At 36.0% G+C, this 18,040-nt stretch overlaps 1 long non-coding RNA gene across 1 annotated transcript in view; it reads right to left on the minus strand.

Moving 5' to 3' along the window:
• The window catches only part of LOC112946663, a 20,326-nt gene extending 2,774 nt beyond the window's left edge, over positions 1–17,552 (minus strand). Inside the window, exons 1-2 of the long non-coding RNA XR_003249277.1 lie at positions 17,467–17,552; positions 15,210–15,302 (exon numbers count right to left, since the gene is read on the minus strand). This is a non-coding gene — a long non-coding RNA (uncharacterized LOC112946663). The remainder of the gene's footprint in view (positions 1–15,209; positions 15,303–17,466) is intronic.
• Positions 17,553–18,040: the final 488 nt, after the last annotated feature.

The following is an 18,040-nucleotide window of genomic DNA, read 5'->3' on the forward strand; positions in this document are numbered from 1 at the left end:
TTTCTTTCTTTCTTTCTTTCTTTCTTTCTTTCTTTCTTTCTTTCTTTCTTTCTTTCTTTCTTTCTTTCTTTCCCTCTCTTTGAACTTTTTGACTGGTTTGCTGTTTTCTCAAAACTATTATTATTCAAAGTCACTCAAAGAGCAAAGAGTGAAGTCAGTGTTCTTGAACAGCCAACTGCAGTTCACCAACTTGTGATGTGTATTCATGAGGAACTGCATCGTACATGGGTTTTTTTTTCCTAGCCCTGGAGGGACTAGAAAAGACAATTCTTCTTGGCATGAAGAATTCAGAACCTTTGTAGTCTTTCATGAAAAGGAATTTACTAGACTGACTCTTTTTGGAAACTTACCAGAGTGATGAGGAATACTTCAGGATAGAAACGAACCAAGGAATTCCTCAATGCCTGCTCAATACTGACGTATTTAAAAAATGAGTAAATTAGAGCTAACTAACTTCTGTATTTTCACTCTGCAAAAGGTGAATTTCACCAACAACAAATCATGTACATCAGAAAAAAATAATCAGCTATACAACTAGGTGTTGTTCCAGTGTTGTTTCCAACACTGATCAAAATATATATTGGCCAGTGCTACCAGGCCAATTAAAACTCTGCATTAGGTGGAAAGCAGGAAGAGGAAGAGGGCAGCAAAGGCAGGGCCATGCAGTCCTTGCGCTCTGTCACCAGGCTGTCACGAATCGACTGAACGACTTCTAATCAGTCCTGGAGGATTCCTAAGCACAGTGAAGGACTGTTCTTGAACAATATATTGCTGTTGTTTCCCTTCCTGAGAAGTTCCTCCAAAGAATTCCCAAATCACCTTCTCTCTTTTTATAGACTCTTTTCTTGCAATCTTCCATAACACTTGATGGGTCCTCAAAAAAGCATCTCAATTTCCTCTCCAGAGTTTTGTGGGTTTCTCTTCCATATCCCAGAATGTTTTTCCTCCAATGTCCCATTTCTGTTGTTTCTTTACCTTAGATTGCTCCACTTGAAGAAACCAGTATCTTTCTTGATTATTACCTATTACACTATCGCATATAAAATGCATGAGAATACAATTACTTCCATGCACACTGTGTACATTGCAGGATTGAGGCCAAAAAGCACAAGCATCTAGTTGTCAATAGAGAGGCATAAACATTTTTCTAAATAGTAATTCTATCCCCAATCCGTGTTTCCTCTGTTTCAAAGTAACACATTTTAAAAAAGCCAATATTGCACTAAAATCTTCATGCTTGTTATTGCAGTAGGTTCTTAGAACTATCATTTGAAAGTCAACTGCTGAAATCCGGGACTGAAAGCTGTCATCTGCTGCCTGCCTCCAAGCTGCTGGTAGATTTTTATTTCTATTGCTATAGAAACACAGGTTGGAATAAGTCAGGGGAAAAAAAAAAAAAAAAAAAAAAAAAGAACAGAAAAAGAAAAGACACTGAGAGTATCAGCAAGAGTAGTGTGTGACATTCCCAGTGGTTCTGATACCCTAGTTTTCACAGTTGTGAACAGCCCATCGAATATGATGGATTCCTTCTGGCCTACGTACCTGCCTTCCCAAGGAAATGAAGTATGTGGGGGGACTATGAATATCTGAGTTTTGTCTCTGAGTATCTGTGTTCTGCCTCACCTTGGAAGCAGAACAGAGCTGGAGAACACACAGAGTGCTGGGACCTTGGAAGTGCTCACAAGCTCCACAGTTTAATAATCACTTCAGACCCTGCCTGAAGAGCTCCCATACTACAACCTGGAAACGTGTTAAACCGACTAGCTGCATTTCCTATCTCAAGCATAAGGCATTTGTGAATTACTGAAAAGAAAAACCCCAGACTCTACAATGTGGTTACATATCTTTCCATAAACTTTCTATTATAGTACTGTAATGCAAGGAATGGAATCTAAACCTTACCTAGTTTTCAGGGGGAAAAACAAGTTTAGTAGCCACCTCCAAATTCTGGCAGGTACTGAAACATTCATGTAACTGCTCTTATTATACTTTGAAGTTATGGAAAACAATCTTAGTTTCTATAAGCATTTCTTGGCTTCCTTCCATACCGTTTTACTCTCTGGTATTTTGAAAATTGATTCATCTACTTATAAATGGCAAAATTTATTAACTAAGAAAGTTCTCTCAACTTTTCCAAGTTTCTAAAAGCTCACAGATTTTTCTGAAAGTTTTTTCCAAGTATTGTTCATGATTTTGAGTACTCTTTTGGTTTTGATATTTAGCACAAAGGAACACTACAGTTTAATTACTTATTTGAAGCTGCTACCAATGACAGTTTAGTTAGCTGGTTTATTTACGGGCTCTTTACAAACACAGTACTTAATGGTCTCTAATAGTCTCTTGCTATTGATTTCTAAGGCTATCTATATATTATAGCTCCATGTGTGGTGTTTCACAAATATACATCCTGTATTTTTTTCTGTTTGCGTTTTGTTTTGTTTTGTTTTTCCTTCCATTTCTTTACTGAGCTTTTATTTCACCCTCTTACAGGAAGAGGGATCTGTTAGTATTTCTCCTTTCCTAGGGAGTCTCCTATCCTATCTGTAGCTTCTAAACTAGACTCTGTAAGCCAGAGTCTTAAACACACTTTTGCAACAGTTTTTCTTCATTTAATAAATTATCCCCAGAGAAGATATGGAAATAGATTTTGTGATCAGATCTGTATTCTGACAACTTTTCAAACTACTGCTCTGAACACAGACTGTGTGACATAAAGTGAAAAAGTAGTATGCAGTATGACATGCATTTTCTGCTTCTATACATCATCTCTTTAACCGTTGCCAGAAGATTTCAAGAAGCTCAGGTCTAACCAGCAGCATGTTGCATGATGCTACTGCAGAGTAACCTTGATTTGATGTAGAAAAAGAAGCACAGTATATCTTGATGCTTGTTATGCTTTATGTTATTGTCAAAGTAACACTTAAACACTGAACAGGATAAAAGGATGAAAATAAATAATGAAGTTTGGCCTCAATATAAGGATGATCCCTAAGGTGATACAAGGATGCATCCTTAAGCATCTACCACTGCTTGCTGATTTAAATGCTTCCAGAGCTCAACTACTGCAGAGCCAGCCTACAGTTGAGGAGATATTTTCTTTATCTGTCTCCAAATGCAGCAGTTGTTGATGAAATTTTGTACTTCAGTGAGGGTTTTTTTAGGTGTTTCAAAGCTTGTTTATTATTTCTGGGTTGCTGGGAAGTGTGTGGATTTCCAAAGGCCTAGTAAACCCAGCAGCTTATATTAATTTCTCTCCACATCCAACGTAATGGTCCTACAATTCTGTCTGTCACTTTTCCACTAAGCTTCTAGGGTCAGTTAAATGAAGTACCAATTAGAGGAAGGATCTTCTTTGGCAAGGCTTGCTAGAGTCAATTCAACACGCCACATACTAGCAGAGAGACTGCCCCATGGAGTGGTCCTCCTAGAAACTGACAACTATTTATATTCTGTGCTTCTCACAAAATGTGTCTAATTTTGTTAGCATAAGCACTAGGTATCCCACAGAATTATATTCCCCAGAAGCACCATATGAGTGAAACTTTGCCTAAATAAATAATTGCAAACATGACTCTGTGGTGCAAACATCATCATGCTTTACTTTGTCTTTAGAAGTTGCTGAAGTATGAATGACTTTTCCTCCTCGGAGAATTGCACACATGGAGTTCCTGCTTGACAGAGCCTGGTGCCACAGCAGCTGTTCTCTAGCGAGACGCGCTGAGAGCGGCAATGACAGGGCTCTCATTAGCGCTTTGTCTTGAAAGAAACACGCAAGTAAAGACTCAGCAACTTTTAAGATTTTAACATCATCAAAAGCGAGACAGAATTCTACATCGATGAAATAGTTGCGGAGAACTATTTAGCAGGGGCCTATCTAGTTTTCATACAAGGATGTAAACTAAGTAGACTGGGGGTCAGTAGTTCCTGTGAAGTCTTGAATGAACAACAGAAGTCTTTCTTGGTTGAGAAACTTCTGGGTGGTAGCAACAAAGCTGAAGGACAGGTTCATGCTCAGCTCACTGCAGAAAGATTGCATTATGGCTTCCCTTTTAAATATATACGTACACAGCTATGTGCATGTACATATATGTGTGTGTATGTGTCTGCATGTATGTATTTGCCATCGGTGACCTGCAAAACCATGCTAATTCTAGTCCTGAGGTTTTTACAAACCAGACTGCCAATCAACTCAACATCTGAGGAATGCTTAATGATGAGACCTTAATCATTTTGAAGCATTATATAATCATTTCTATGCAACATTTATCAGACAGGGGGATGTTTTGCCTACCTGCTGAACACTGTATAAGTTGGTAGATTCAGCATAGTGCAGAAGCTTGGAAAGAGAATGTATGACATTTCCACTCTCAAAAATTAATCTATAGGTATGCAGGCAAATAAATGTTAGAAAGATAAGTGCAGGAGCACTTAAAGTGTCCGGAACAAGAGATGTTAAGGAAAAATCTACAATATTAGATAGAATATATTATCTTGCCAGTGCTTTTACAGAGAATTTTAATTGGCTACATAGTGAGTGCAAATTACCATTTGTGATTTGTTAGCACTAGCACAATGTTTCATTACAGTAAAGTAGTTTTAGAGAAAATGCATAACAGATCTGCTTCATTTTCTAAATTCTAATACTGAAGCTCTATGACAAATGGTAATTGCTGTATCAATAGGTCTAGTTAATTCTCATAGTATCTCACATTTGCCCTGCTATTCCACAGGAAAGACATTGATAAGACAATCATTTTACAATATCGTATTGAAAGAAAAAAAAACAAAGATATCATTCTGGTGCTTCACTGTCAGGAGAGGAGGAAGTAAGCAGGAGAGGTTGTTTTAATCTTTTCCTGTTAATAGAGATAATAGGACAGAAGTGACACTTCTCCCTTTTTCTATTAAAATATGTGGCTTCAGTGGGGGAAATGCTAGAAAGAACAATCCAGAAATTCCAGCCCAGGGGCATTGTTGTAAAAATAACTAAAGACAGGCCTGTGTATGTTGAGAGAGAATCAGTTTCTTAATTGTATTTTCTCAGCTCCACACTGACCAACTATTCAGTTCAAACACCTCTCACCTTGTTTGTTAGTCACTGCAGTTTCACTCCTCACCTGCTTCTCTTCTTACTTTCCTCTGTCTTGTCACTTTCTTCCCTTTCCCTACACACCACTCTTACAACATCCTTTCCTAACTGGAGCTGACTGAGGAAAACATACATGATATTTAGGCTTTGTAGGAAGATTTCCAGAATGTCTAGCACACAAACATGGCCTCAGATGCTATGACATCTTTTATCTTTGTAAGCACGTAAGTAAACTGTAGAAAGCAGCAGTAATGGTGCCAAAAATCATGGTAGAATATTCCTTTCTCATCGTACGAACAGTTTATAAATTGAATAGTATCAAAGAAAACGATGYGCCAAAGCAGAATCTCTCTTTTCCTAAAAAAAAATTAATAACAATAATAACRACAATAATAATAAAAAACTGTTTTGCTGAAAGCGTGTTAAAACTTTTGTTCTACTTCCTTTTTACAGATTCATTTACTTGGACCTTGCTATCACCTCATCTCCCTCTGCTCATCAGCCATCATCAAGCTCTCTTGAACTCTAAAGGTTAATTAGAACATAATTATTCTCCTGAAGAGTGACTGAAACTTACACTCTGGAGACCGAGAGACATCTTCCAATGAAATAGTGCATATTTGCTATTGAAGTTTACAACAAGCTACTAGAGGCTGACGTACAGTACCAGCGAGAGTGATTAATGAGACAGGAAAAACAGACATACTTGGTGAAGCCCAATAGCCCTTTTTCACATGTTAAATCAGATAATCATGCTAAAACCTGGTTTCAGATTTAATAAAAATGGAAAACATACTCAAAAGTCCAGATACAAAGAAGAAAATGACAGAGGGTGGTTATGTGAAGTAATGATTAAAAAAATAAAAGATACTACAGACTGAGATCAGAGGGGAAGGCGGTACAGAAGGGAGACAGGGGAGATACGGAGACAGCTTCTCCTTTTCCGACATTTTGACCTAAGGAATCAGTACAGAGGAGGTTGCTGGTACAGCCTAAGTTCACCATGTTTCCCTTCCTGAAATTTCCAGTTGTAAAGAGACTATGGTTACACATCATCACGTTAGAGGTACTGTTTCTGCTCCACATCCAGCAAGAAAAACGTGAAGTTTAAATAAGAGATAGGCCCAGAAGAGGAAGGAAGTGGTGAATGAAACAAGGATGAAGATGGAGAGGAACATAAGTTAGAAAGGTGTAGCATGTTGGAACAAAAAAGAAATAAAGGTCATAGTATAGAGAAGGTGAACAATCACTGGACAGAGAATAGATACAACAATGTAGAGTGAGAGTGTTGTGAAARGCAAAAGTGAGCATAATATGGATAATGGTTGTCAAATATGATGTTTAAAAGAAAATGAATATTAGAACCATCACGGAGAGAGCTGAACAAGGAAAAGTAGAGAGGATTTGGGGAAAAAGCTGGGTTTTTTYCATCATTAAGGATTTTTCCCATTTTGTAAACTTGAATTGGCTCAACTTAATTAGCATCAATTTTGAAGAGTGTGCATTTCATTGGAGCTTTAAAATCTATGTAAATCTGATTTTGGATTTTCCAAATATTTTAGTATTTCCAAATAGTCGTATCTGAATTACAAGCTGTAACTTTCATTTCAAAAAAGAACACCTCAAGCTTAAGAAGCCTGCACGATTTGAGAAAGAGAACAAAAAAACTAATAAAAATATATAGAAAACTATTTTATTGACTGGTCTATTTATTCTATAATTAAAAGGAAATTGTGATTCCTACAGACAGATTTTGTTTTTCATTTCCTTTATAAATTGTTAAAGATGTCAGTCCTTACAATTCCCGAGTTCAGTTAAGTGATGGAATTCACATCATCAACGTATATTGCATGCAAGCATCAAGTGTTTAGATTCAAGTTTCTGGCAGAAACCAGGTCAATTCCGTGTGCCCACAGTGCTTTTTGAAATGTGTTCAGAAGTCTCCCTAATGCTACAAAAGATGTGGAAAAATACAGATGAAAGTGTTGTACTTGAAAGAAAAAAAAATCACTCAGATACAGGAGAAAAAAAGGAATCAGAAGCTATTGTTCTCACTCCATTTGAAGAGCCTTGATCACTGCTACAATCATATTCTCATTCACTTCTCAAATAGAAGCACCTTTTGAGCAACTAGTTCATGCCATATATTTAAAAATCTCATGAAAGTAATCTTGCATTTATTGAAAAAACATATCCTCATCTGTAAAACTATTTTCTACTAACCATAGAGATTGCTTCTATAAAAAATTAGATGAAATGGCTTTGTGTTGCAATGCCAAATCTAGCATATTGTTTGATTAAATTGATAAACAAATAATCTTGTTGAGATAACACTCTCTTAAAGGTTTTAATAAACACTTCAATGAAATATCTATTAAAACTTCTGACTGCTTACAATTATTTTCTGTTACAGAAACATATGTCAAGCATCAAAAAATTAATGCTTGTTTATTTCCCATGTCAGTCTGCCTAGACATTAATTTTTTATTTTCATTTTTCCACTTATAAAAATGAAAATATGAAGTAAGAAGGGTGGAGAAATTGAATACTAATTGGTGGTGAATACAGCATCATCATTTAAAAATCACATCATGCCATTAGACTTTGTTATGATAAACTACTGGGTTCATTTAGTCTGTAAATCACTTAGACCTTTCGTGTTAGATGAAGAAATGACAAAGGCAAAGTTCATGCAGTCAGCTAGTAATACATAAAAATCAACTAGTCACCAGCTGCTCCACCATAATTAATGGAATGCTGGAATACAGATTTCTCTTTGAGCAAAATGAGATTATACACTTGGGGATATGTTTAATCTCACTAGGACAAGGTGGTGTAATTACAGCAATGAAGTGGAAAATGAATGGAAAACCCATAAGGTACCTAGAGACAAGTATGGACATATACAATTCAAATAGGAACTGCATTTTTTTCTATCACTGTTAGCATGCTTTATAAGCTATTTCTAGGCGAATTAAGAATTCTTCCACTTTCTTCTTGAAGCTCAATAAGGGCTTCTGTTCACAAAATAGAGAAATAAAAAACAGCTGTTCAGATACTAGTTCCATTGAACTCTCTTCAGGTAATGATACTTTACCTAGATTAAGGAACACAGGATTGGATTTTTGGTGGCCAGTGATGCACTACGTAACAAGGATTCAGAACGCAAAGCCTTCTGAAAGCCTGGACTCAGTTATGACATAGGCTACCACTTTAGAAAATGCAATTATGCAAAATCTAGTATTAAGAAAGCTAATGATCGCTCAGCTTTGCTCAAACATTTGATTGGGGCAACTGAATATGTGCAAAAGCTACTTCTGGTAGTATTTCACACAGCTCCATAAGGGTTTCTATGCAAATCAGCAAAACCCTCACAAACCTTAAGTAGATACAGTTGCTTTACCATGGCCTTCCCTTTATAGAAAAAAATATTTTGCAACACTTTCTTTAGTACTATACAGACTTCACCCACTGCAAGAGTAAATATGCACTCCACTAATTGAGTCCACCTCAAAAGCAGTAGTGTAGAACAGCAATATCCTATCTACTTTCTAAGAAACCATGGGCTAAAAAGACATGCTATAACTGCCTTAACATACACACACACAGTTCAGGGACCATCTTACTCCTCAGACCATAGGCATACCAAAGTTTACAGTGAGATCACAGACAACTGGTTCAGTAACTGGCTAAATAACACTGGATAAATGCTAATCGGGTGCCAAGACCTGTTAGAGAATTCACGAAAGCGGCTTCAGCATTGGAGAAGGATATCAGYGCATTATCAGGCTTCAGCAGAATTAAGGTGAACTTCATACAACAACCTGCCAGGTAACATCAGAGCTCTCCCTCACTGTGCCAAGGKCCCGATGGCAGCAACAGGCACTCCTGGCCCTTGCCTACAGCGTGACCCACATGTGAGCCCAGCCCGGGGCTCTCYGGCAGCCCCCTGGCACGCAGGTAATGCTGCAGATACAGCACATGCTTGTTGTAACTCAATTCCTTGTTGCTACAAACACAACTTTATGGGGTCCTCTAATCAGTATAATCAAGAATGTATTTATTCCTTCTAAGCACGTATTGCCCTTCCAATGGTTAGAATAACAAATGAAAAAAGGGAACAGTAAACCTCTCCGCTTGTTGTTTCCAGTATTCCTTCATTTCACTGTAGCATTTTTAACTTGCTGCTTACTATTATTCACTTGTGCCACAGTCAAGACTTGCTGAAGCTTTCAAGAAATGTGAGTGAAAAATTGCTTTCAAGAACTTCAGCTGGGAAAAAAAATGACAACTCAGGTTTTGCCTTTCTTCTGCAAAACAGCTCTCGGGACAAGCACGACGTATTTGTAACAATCCAARTAAAACCTTTCTGCACTATGCACACTATGCAGTAACTTGTTTTCTTATTGTATGAAACACCATTGTCTGTAGCCTTCAGAAAGACCTCAAAAACATAGTTCACTGTAATAATTTTATTCACCATATATCCATTCTTTTTTTTTTCATTTACATTTGAAAGTTCTACTGTTAGACTCACTGTAGGTTGACATTCACAGGATTAAGTAGTTCTGTGCGCAGAAAGGATGCCTTTGAAAGAGCGAAAACTTTGGCTCCAATTTAAACGAACTTAATTTCTCCAACACACCCTGTTATCTAGTTTTACATATTCCATTCCAACCTCCCTGATTATTTACCTCTTTTATCTGTTTTTTCTTCACTTAGTGATTTTAAAACAAGTCATGTTGTACTAAAGAATACATCATGTAAGGAAGAAAAAAACATTTAAGCTTGGTAATTATCTAGTAGTACATCCTGTTGGGGAGTTAGAAAAGAACGACAAAACCATTATGCTTAAAGACAAAAGAATGATGCATGGAAGTTGACTAAATCAATAACTAATTGAAAAGTATTCATCCAACTCTAAAATTAATCCAATAGCTGAAATATGCTGCTGGTCACTTGAGTCCTATTTAGCAGGGTCACCTCATAATTCAGGTGACTTTTGTGCTCCTTATTGATTTTTGTTGCCAGTGGATTTGTGGTTCAGATAAGTCTATTCATTTCTCAACGCTGATTCAGATTCCAGGAGAGCAATTACCCTTGATTAAGTGCTGCGGCACGGAATGCTTTAAATTTGTGAATATAAATCCTTTCTGACCATATCCAAGTAYAAAATAAACAACAATAAACTAACAAAAAATGTTAGTAGGTTAACAGTTAGTGGGCTAGTGAAATTTATTCTTAATTGTATTACAGTGGCATCTGTTGATGCACTATCAGAATATGCTATACTATCTCCAAATAATTATTTCATTTTTGAGAGAATATCACAGTTACTAGGCCCTGAAGCTAGGCCCACAGTTACTAGCAAGCTGAAACACTAAGAGATGAAAGTAAAAACAGAACGATTCCTTTGAATTTAAAGACATTGTTTTGGTTACAAAAGAAAAAAAGTTTTTTTCATGGTGAAAACACAATACTTCTACAACTGCGAGGAGAAAAATTTTCCAAACCAGTTATGAATTTTCCCAAGACAGTACAGTTATGGTGAATAGGATGAACAATGGAAAAAGGGCACATGCAGTACAGTTTTTGCTTATTGAGTCTATTAATAAAAAAACATAGAGCTGTTCTAAAAGCCCTGAAAGCAACTTCTTCTCCCTCTTGAAAAAAAAATAATAAACTTTTTATGTCCCTCCTTACTCTAACCTATACCTGATTTAACCTAATTAAAACCTATTTGATATTTGCGTCCTTGGATATTTGTTCTCTGTTTAAACCTATTGCTGGCATAGAGAAAGAATARCCACAGCTTTTTTTCAAGTCTCTCCTTATGCATAAAAAGCCTCTTTTCTCAGTGCACTGCACTGAATCCAGGTGCCCACATGAGAATGGAGAGCAACTCAACAGCCAGACTGCTCCATGTGGCATCAGAAATGCTCTAGTTTATTTTTTCCCCCATGCAGCACAGAGAGCACGAGAGAGAATAATCCTGTTACATCTGTGCCCCAAATACTTTTGGCCAACAGGCCAAGGTCAAGCTACCTGTTGGCTTAAGTTAAGTTTGACTGAATGCTATTTCCCAAGGTCAGCTTGTGTAAGTAACTGCACACCTCAAAGCAAGCACAACAAAGAGCCAAAGACAACATAACCGATTTTCTAAGGTTGTCACTGTTTCCCCACTGCAAAGCAATACATTTCTCTTTCTTTAGTGAACATTAATAATTCCATTTGATGTTGCACAAACAAAATATRTAAATATTTTTTACATCTCTGCCAGCTCTGTGTCATTGCCTGTTCAAGTAAATGCTAACATCTGGACCAATTTTTTTTTTTCCCGTGTTCTAAAAACCTGATTTAGTGTTCTGCTAGTACTGACCATAGTATTTGCATTTATTATTTCTGTGATGCTCTGATATCATTTTCTTCTCATCAAATTCAATGTGTAACAGAGAGAAACGGAGAGGAATATCTAATAGTTCTGCACTTTGAGCCCTTCAGAAGGTTGCCACACTGATTTTAGCTCTGTGGGTCAAGAGTAACTGAAACAAATGTCCATTAGAAGTCCCTCATAATGCCTGACACAAAAGTAGAAAAGTTTTAATTTAAAACTGTCATTCTGACCAGTTGGTTAGCAAATGCAATTTAACCACTTGATTACTTATTTTTTCCCAGGAATTCACAGGCAGCTACAGGAGCTGGTAAATTGCATCATCTTTTAAAGTCAAAAACATTCAAGCATTGAATTCTCTGTGTATATTAATCTTTTTGGAAGGAAACTTGAGTACTAAAATGGAAGAGGATGAAATCTTTTTTAAGTCCATTTTCACTAAATTTTATTTGCAAATTCAGTATTTCTGTTTCATTTAAGCTCTACTGCTTAAATAAAAAATTTCTGGTTCTAGCTTTCTCCTGTAAGTCAGTAATACCTACATTAAAGTTCTTTTATATTCCTTCATTTCTGGGACAAACAACAAGGGATTTAAAAGACTGCATCTGTATCAGTTACTCTGATACTGTCCAGTACTACGTTGTAAACTAAAACTCATTCCTCCACCATCTTCCACTTTTGTGGTTTTTTCATTTGGGAAAGTCTGCTGTCAGCCCTTTCCATCCAAACTTGGTTCAAAATACTTTAGGGAGAATCCTGCCATTTTCTCATCTAATTTTAATATGGATGAGAGGGTCTGTTTTCAATTTTTTTAACGCTAAAGTTTTTCTTACTTTTTGCCATTTCTACCCCAGCTGGCTCTTCTGATGAATAAATCTGAAAAAAAAAATGTCATTTGATACACTTCAACAATTAGAAATTAATTTGTTTCTTTATCTAAGTGGATAAGCATTCCCATGGGGAAAGCAAGAACTCTACTCTTGGGGTTTTGTCTTGTCTAAACCAACATCCATTTCAATAATAGGAAAGTACACTCACTGCCAAAGAAAACCAGTTTCCTAGGATGATATACACTGCTGATCATAAAGCCTAGTCCTATTTACAGAATAGCAATGTTGAACAGAAAGCCAAAAGACATTTAATTCTCACAAGAACGGAACATAAACGGTATCCTTCCAYCAGCGCATATGAATAAGTAGTTCTAACACTTCCTTCCAAGGAGATGCCCTTCAATTCCTGCCTAGAAAAAAATCCAGCATCTCTATTGGCAAAACTCTGCTCTGACAGGTAAATTGCAGAGAGTGGTTGGGAATTATGCTGATATAAAAAAAAATGATACAAACAAATGATCAGCAAGGCTCACCATACTGCAGACTTGCTGCCAAACCTCTAAACTCTAAATATGAAAGAGAAACCTGGGTGTGGCATGCAGAAATGTTTTCTGCTCCCCAAATAATTTGCAAAGAGTGATGCTTCCGTGAAATCAAAATTTGTGTTTAAATATGCCTCCCTATGAAAACATTCAGGATCTTTACTGTGCTAGACTAAGCTGAACTAAACTACCCTTAGTTCATTTAAAACTTAATTCTAGTGCTTACAAATTAATTCCTGACCCTCTGAACTAATATATCACATGGTTGTAAAAGCTATCGAGGACTCAAATCTGGTGTTAGAGAGTCTTCAGACTGTACTTTCTTCTTATGAAAAATTAATCACTTAGCTGCTGTTTCTGTTTTCTTCAAAACAGTTATTGAAGGCACTTGCAATCATCAGCTTCCCTAATCTGTACTTAGAACACAGTCACAGCACTTTCACACAGCATCATTTCATATCAACTGAGTAGGTATTTTGCAATAATGCTTCAGACTAATATTTTTTCTCAGTGCTCTTTTAAAATAATTTGTACATATATAGCTTCTTCTACTTTTAAAAGCTTTTCAAAAGACCAGTAGAAAGGTTTGTCAGGAATTTACTCCAGAGAAAGAAGGGAGAGAAGATGACTACAATCTAGGAAATCCTGCAACAGAAGGTTACAAAAGCCTTGGATGCAAATTTGTGTTATTTGATTTGATCCTAAAGCAAGAGTTTGAAATCAGTTATTTAAGGGTACTCTATATCTGAGAAGGGAAGTTTGTAATAAGCAACAGTTTAATAGAATAATTCAGCCTCATGTCTGTAAGAAAACTCATTCGGTTACTCAGTTTCTACATCGGTCAAGATTCTCTAGCACCAGCAAAGACTGAATAACATTACTAAACAAAGTCCCAACATATCACATCYGCACACATCACAAAGATAGCCTAAGCTTCACAGCCAGTTCCAGGATCAGCCTTTGAGTTAGTGGCTTAAACTCTGCAAGTACTTGCCCTATGTCAAAATACTGTGCAGTATTAATAGATTTTTTTTAAGACTAATTGTTATGTTCTGTGGTTTTGTTTATCTCCATTAGAAAATACAAAACATATTCAGAATGTTTAAATATTTTTAACTAAGCCTGCTCTCTGATTCAAACCAAGTCATTTGTATCTTTAATACCATATTATATCTTTAGATACATATGAGTCTATGAGACTTCATATTTGAAAATATTTTAAAGATGTTACTATGATACATATGATATTAATAACAGTCACGCGTGGAGAAAGAATCGGACGTATTTTATGTTTCAGCTTAACTGTTTAAGGATAAAATCCCTAAAATAAAGCCAAGTCAGAAAGTCATTTATGTTCTTAAATGCAGTGACTTTCACATGATCAGTTTAACAGCTGAGACACAACATCTATAGAACATATAGAGTTACTTATAAGAATACAGGATGATGTTATTGCTTTGCCTTACTATGATTCAGACCTGCGAAGGCAATATGCAGCACTGTGACACTTTGCATTATAAGTCTTAAAGATATATGAAAACTCTATTTGAATTACTGTTTGCAAGTAGTGTGTCGTATTTTTGTACCTGTAAGGTTTTGTCAGAGCCTGTAGAATATGTATTAAATCACATTTACTGCACTGACCACTGACAATAGCTGAGTGGACTTATTTTTTACAAGTTACTTTTCAGAGTGCATTCCTGTTTCCTTAATTGATGATTCTCCTGTCTGTTTCTCCTTAATCTTTATGTTTAGAATTACAAATGCCRAAAGTGGAAATGGAGAAGAACTGGATACAACTCCAACAATGTTTGGGGCAATTCAAATGCTCAAATAAATTACAAGTACTGTAATCAATCCAATAAATCATTGAATAACAAACAAACATAACTACTTCACTGTTCAAACTCTTTTCTTTATCTATTTTGATTTTTTTTCTTTTTTTTAGCATTTCTATTTATGTTATTCACAGATTTGGCCAAATGTGTTGTATTTCAAAGTGAAATCTTAGATATACTGTATTGCCAACACCTACAGCTTTCACCATGTCTTCATTAGCACATTGACAGCCTTCAAAATATAGCTCCATCTGAAAGCTGTTCTAAACTTCCTGCAACCACCTACCGTGCTGTCCAAAAGCTCAGTCCCAAAATTATTCACGTAGTGCAGCCAAGCTGACGATATTGACTAGTGAGAAACACTAATTGCTAACACTGCAGCAGGAAAATTCAAATATTAACAGAAATAAAGAGTTTTTACAAAGCTATTTGACTCTGATGCTAGCTAAGCATAAAAGATAATGATGTGTTTAAATACTGTTGTATTAATATTCACAGTTAAATTAAAATTTTACATACCTTGAGAAGTGATGAAGATGAGATACATGTGACTTGTAACTCAGGTTAAATAATCCATTTAGCTGCTTCAATCAGCTACTATAAAAGATTCATCTATAGAATAAAACATAGAGATTTTAAGATTCTTTTATATTAAGATGGTAAAAGAGCCAGTGCAGAAATCAATTAAAATCTTTAAAATAACAAAAAGTGTAGCCTAACTTCAAGATTATATGTAGTCAGATAACCCTATAATAGCAATATTTCATTTTAAATGATTCGTGAAACAATTAACTGTCATCRTTACTAACCATGCATAACACAGTGTGACTTCAATTGACACTTTAAGGTTAAGGTCTTGTCTGATCTTTAAAAAAAATCATTGTAGAGTTTGAAATGACAATCTGAAGTCACACTGCCAGACTACTGGAATATGTTAGAAGTGAATCTGTGACCCTCTTTTAGGGTTGGGGCACAAGGACAGAAATGATTTTTTAAACCATGATGTTTATGGTTATTTTTATATTTTGGTACCTGTAAAATAGGTTTCAGAAAGAATTAAAATGTTCATACACCCCTGCAGAGTTATTTGCTTGTTCTAAGCAAAATAAATTCTACAAATTATTTAGGTATATATGGGTACTGTTCRTATTGCTGATTCACAGCTTTTATTTCAAATGTGTATAATACTTTGCCTAGGTTTTACTAAGGGCCTCTGTCATTTCTCTTCGCAGTGCAGTAATCCTGCATCCTGTAAGAGGTGACATTTACTGTGGGATCCTAAGCAGCCAAGAAGTTGATTCCTTAACGACAGTGAGAAAGAAAGTTTTGCATAAAGAAACTTCTAAAGAAAATGCAGTCAGGGTTATAGGACATATATTCCAGCTCATGGCTGGGTATTACTGATATTACCATTTGTTTTCTAAGAAAGAGTAGTAGTCCAAAAATTGCTTGTTTTACCGCAATACAATAACGAAAGCTTGTAGGGATTTAACCTAGTATACAACAGTAAAGCTAACGGGTAACAAGGACACTAAACAAAAAGGAGAGGGAGGGAGGAGTCTTGAAATAAAATGAAGCTTTTAAAATAAAGGCCAGGATGACAGCTTAACTAGGGCTGTCATAGATGATTATCAGTTACTGAGATTGAATTCAAGGCTAGCTGCCGTGCCTGAGAATACTCCCTTCCTGCACCAGAAGGCACGGCTTGTGTTGCATAGATAACTGGGAGAAATTGTACAGTCTCAGTTATAACTGGTGAGTTTGTCATCCGTGCAACAGCCTTTTCTCATCTTAGAGCTCAAAGGCAGATACCACCCACATGAATATAGAAGTGGGAGCATCTCCAATTTACCTAGGTATTCATGACAGTCATGTTCAAACAGTTTGTTTTACTTGTTAGTCATAGGCAGCTGTTGCAAATTTCGCAGTGGTGAAATAAGAAACCTGGCTTTGCACTTCATGAACAGTTAAAGGTGGAAAGAGCTAAATGACACTTTTTTTTTCACCAGACTAGAGCTAGGTCTCATTAGCTATAGGATGTTCTTCATCCGCCGTATTTGTTGGCAGGATCAGCTATTTCGCATTTAAAGTGGAATACTAAGGATAAAGCATTTATAAGGCATACAATTTCCTCRTTTGAGGATTATAATACAGCAGAAGTCCTTAGTTCCATTGAGAAGTAAAAAAATAAAGATAGAAGATATGAATATATTGCATTTTTTTTAACTAGTGCAACAAGTAGTGACACATCCTGGTTGATTCAGTTTGCATATTCCATCGCATTTCTCCCCAGTTTTAAACGGGATTTTGTCACAGAAAAAAATGATCAAAACTTTATATACTTCCTTTTTTTTAACTATATTGCAAATGAATTTTATGCGGGTGTCTTGAGTATTTGCATTACATTACATTACATTAACATATATTGTTAATTGTTGACTAAAAACGRCTATGCTAATGAAATTTTTAGACACTTTCTTTGTTTGATCTGAACTGCAAGAGGTTTGATGTTGAATGAGTCCAAATGTACTCGGTTCAATCATGAACTTGGTTCAATCATGAATACGCTTTTTTGCATCATTCACAATAACCTCTTGCACATATATCTATCAACTACCATTTAAAAGCAAGGTATTCCATGCTGAATTGTGTTATGCATGTTGCATACAAATACTACAACAGCTGTAAGCAATGAAAACTACAAACAAAAGAATAGAAATGGAAAATAGAATTACTAGGGACACTAAATTGCAATGCAGTCTTAAATGTCTCTCACCTGAAGTGATTTATTCTTTGTTGTTAAATACTTCTTTGTRTGTATTGGTAGAGCATTGGCCTAGATCAGTGTGCAAGTCAGATGGCTGCAAGTGAATTAATCATAACTGTCTGCCAAGATCTARCATATAGAGCCACCATTCCCAGAAGCCACATAGTTTGGGACATTTGCACAGAGACTCCTGAGGGGAAGGAAAGGGGGAAGATGATCATGAACTATGACCATGCATACACTGCATAGACTGAGTTCACTGAATTGCTCTACTAYCTATTATTCCAATGTTTAGTGAGACAAACAAGGGTATGTCGGTTATAACCACACTGAGAGTGGTTATGACTGCTCTGCGTTTATATGGGTCATCTTAAAAAGGCACATTTTGAATAGCAGGATGGTCACATCTTAGAAAATATAGCGAAAAAAAAAAAATCATATCCTGCAGGAGAATAGGGCTAACAGATAGGATAAGCATATGAATGATAGGTTAAATATTAAATTTTAAAAGCTACAGAGAAAGCTAGGCAGCGTGAATAATGGATAACTCTAGGTAGAAAAACTGCCAAGCAATAAGGGCATT

The sequence above is a fragment of the Nothoprocta perdicaria genome, unplaced genomic scaffold (genome assembly GCF_003342845.1).
Source record: "Nothoprocta perdicaria isolate Ctin4 unplaced genomic scaffold, notPer1 scaffold_212, whole genome shotgun sequence".
In the NCBI taxonomy this organism is placed as follows: Eukaryota; Metazoa; Chordata; class Aves; order Tinamiformes; family Tinamidae; genus Nothoprocta; species Nothoprocta perdicaria.